A 3,844-nucleotide genomic window follows, 5' to 3' on the forward strand; every position below is an offset into this window, starting at 1 on the left:
TGAGCAAATTCAAGGATTTAAAGAAGACCTTCGATGTAAAATTATGAAATTTCCAAAATGATATTGTGAAAACGCAGGTTTCAGTGGTGGAATAGAGTTAATCTTTATTCATTTCGTTCGTCAAGTCCTTAAAGAACTACTTATAATATAAGCGATAGCTATTTACAATATTCACTGAAGTGATATCCTCACTTATTAGTTTTCTCATTTTCGTGTGATATTCTGAGCTAACCACTCAGAATATCTGGCAACACTGGTGAGTTACCACGAACCCAATTTGTGTTGTCTCGCTTAACCGTGTGATGATGTAAACATTTATACCGTGTTTACCATCATCAGCTGTCATCATCAATCATCACCGCTATTGTTTCAATTGCGAATTGACTCAAAGCATGCGGAACCAAAACAAACTGTTTTGGTTTCGCTCGTGGCAGCAGAAGTTTGCTGCTGTGCCGCTGTGCTGCTGCTGAAGGAAACCGTAAGTATCAACACCTCCCCTCAATTCGCAGATTGAGAATGCTGAACAGCTTCGCGTGCCTTGCCCTTGGTAACGCCTTCGTGAACGCATCAGCTGGCTGATCCTCAGTGGAGATGTGTCGCAAAGATAGCTGACCGCTTCTTATGATGTTTCTGATGAAAGCATACTTAACGTCCAGATGCTTCATCCGCTGATGAGTCCGCGCCTCTTCCAGATACTGGATGCAAGGGATGTTGTCCTCCATTAACGTGAAAGGAGTGCTAACCACACCCAATTCACCAAGGAAGTTTGTTAACCACAAACCTTCCTTGACCGCATGGCAAAGGGCTCCTATCTCAGCTTCGGTCGACGACAGACTGACCGTCTGCTGACGTTTCGTTGACCACGAAACTAGATTCCCGAAGATCATGTAAGCGTAACCTGATACAGATCTTCGATCATCGGAGTCGTTGGCAAAATCTGCATCAGCATATCCGATGAGTGGTTCCGAATTCGCGTTTCTGCGGAATACCAACGCCGTATCGGTCGTACCTCGAAGGTATCGCAGAATACGCTTCAGGCCTTGCCAGTTCCTATCCGCCGGGCTGGCCTGGTACTTGCTCAGTGCGCTAACCGCAGCACAGATATCTGGTCTCGAAGATGTTGCCAGATATTGTAGACAACCGATCAATTCTTTGTACGGTTGTTCGGTGATAACCTCACCATCGTTCAGCTTCGTCCAGCGAACATTTGTGTCAAGAAACCTATGACCTAGGGTAAGCCAACCGCCCCTCATGCCGCGTACTTCTCCAAGGCTGCTATCCATTTTTCTCTCGCTCTCATCCAGAGCTGCTTGATAGTTGCTTAGTACTCTAGTGCTTAGTGCTCACCATCGTTTAGCTGCGTCCATCTACAATTCGTACCAGAAACAGAATGGGTTTCCTGTAACCTGGGATAAGCTAACCGCTTCCCAAATCTCGCTCTCATCCGGGGCTGCGTATAATTGCTTAGTGCGCTAACCGCAGCTCTGATGTTCGGCCTCGAAAACAGCAAACAACCGATCAAATCGTTGAACGGCTGCTCAGTGATAAGCTCACTTCGTTTATCCCGAATCTCGTTCCTTTCATGGCTGCGGTGGTCTTCCGCAAAAGCAGTCCCTTTGGCCCTTGAGCTTGCTGACGATTCGAAGTAACTCTACCTCATCATCAGCGGCTACGTTAGCCACGCAGCGTTGATAAGCTTCTCCTGCTCGATGACTGGGCCGGTTCAGGATTGACATCATCTTCGCCATCGCTACTTTTTTTTTAATCGCTCTCGTCTCGCGCCTTACGCTGATTGGCACCGGAATTGATGATTCGTTGATTCTGGTGGCTGATAACCTCAGCACGCGAACGACGAGAGTTTCTTGCATGTTGCTTTCTGGTAACCCCAGAGAAGCAACTTCTTGTAGCTAATAGGGCTAATTCTCGATGCCTCCGAGAATAAGCTAAACTTCGTCCGGCAGCACCCGTCCATAATGCCTCAGGAATCAAGGAGTGGTTGAAATCGCTGGCTACTAACCGTCGCCCAAACCACCTCCTCCAACGCACACGGAACAGCTTCCAACCGTCGAATACAAGCTTGCGCATGCTAACCGCAGCGCAGCTACCAAGCACGACAATAATTCTCTCGACTTGCAGCTTCATGGACTTTCCTCTTGTTACTCTCACGCTATTATCTCTCCGAAATAGCAGGAGGCAACTATCAACCACAAACGTCAAATCTGGCTCTGAGTTGCTGGCAACTAACCGTCGCACAAAACATCGCCTCCAAAGCCACAGAAAAATTAAACTGCTGGCGTGGATGAGATCACGCGTGTTGACTGCAGAATAGCTCCACATCTCGAGAGTAACCCTCTCAACAAGCTTTGTGGACATTCGTCCCGCTATGTCAACGCTTTGACAACTTCGGAAATGTGGGAGGCAACGTTCAGTAGCATGCGACCCATCTGGATCTAATGCATTGCTGAGGTTGCTGGCAACTAACCGTCGCCCAAACCATCTTCTACAAGGCGCTAGAAATTCCTTCCAACAGACGATGATAAATTCACGCATGCTAACCGCAGCGCAGCTCCTAATCACGAGAGTAACCCTCTCGCCAAGCAGCTTCTCCCATACTTCGATACGGTCTAATACTCCATCTGGAATATTAGACCCGAACCAATCCTGGTTACAGATCCCGAGAGCGTGTGGCTTCTCCTCTCGGCCGTCGTTATAGAACACATAATGCTAACCGCAGCGTTTCTCGTAACGGCATCGAGAGTAACCCTCTCGGATTCCGACTTCTCGGCCTCGAACTCCAGTGGCACCTTCTGGCTGACCTGAAGCATCTCGTGGCCTCTGAGCTGACGATCCTCTGCGCTGGTGCTCTCGGCTATCAGCTCCACCCAAATTTTCCGGGGTGGACCTACTGACCTTCGCGCTGAACCATCTCGGTTGCGGATCCTGGGACTCCTCCCGGCCGTCGGTCGTGAGCTCACGCTAGCTAACCGCAACGTGGCTCGTGACGGCATCGAGAGTAACCCTCTCAATCCGCGAACCTCCCCGGGCTCTGGCGGTACCTCCTGGCTGGCCGTGGACTTTTGGCTGCCTGGCCTCTGCCCTGGCTGGTCCATCTCCGCTGGCTCGGGAACCCTAGGTTGGCTCGTCTCGGCGCTGGCTGGTTCTCCATCAGCTGGCTGGCCCTCTTCGGTGATCCTCTGGCTGGTGGCTGGCCTCTCGACCTGGCTGGTCCTTCTGCCCTGGTCGCTGATGAACTTGCTAACCGCAAGTATTGAGAGTACCCCTCTCACTAACTCTTTGTTCGTTAATCCAGACGTATCTGGGCCCATAACCTGTTGAAAACGCAGGTTTCAGTGGTGGAATAGAGTTAATCTTTATTCATTTCGTTTGTCAAGTCCTTAAAGAACTACTTATAATATAAGCGATAGCTATTTACAATATTCACTGAAGTGATATCCTCACTTATTAGTTTTCTCATTTTCGTGTGATATTCTGAGCTAACCACTCAGAATATCTGGCAACACTGGTGAGTTACCACGAACCCAATTTGTGTTGTCTCGCTTAACCGTGTGATGATGTAAACATTTATACCGTGTTTACCATCATCAGCTGTCATCATCAATCATCACCGCTCAAGGAATATTTAAAGAAGGTAGTGTCGAGGCAGCCCTGCTTTAGTATTAGTACATACTGCGACGTCACAATCACGAAAAATCTGTTAATTTACTAGGAAATTTGCCTTTTTCGTAGATAATTTGAAGAATTTGATGGAAATGTTCCACTTTTAATACCTGTTATTTTAGAAGAATTCTTGCTCTTCAAGATCGGTACGAAAAAAGTTGGATTT

Source organism: Uranotaenia lowii, chromosome 3, assembly GCF_029784155.1.
Source record: "Uranotaenia lowii strain MFRU-FL chromosome 3, ASM2978415v1, whole genome shotgun sequence".
Lineage (NCBI taxonomy): Eukaryota > Metazoa > Arthropoda > Insecta > Diptera > Culicidae > Uranotaenia > Uranotaenia lowii.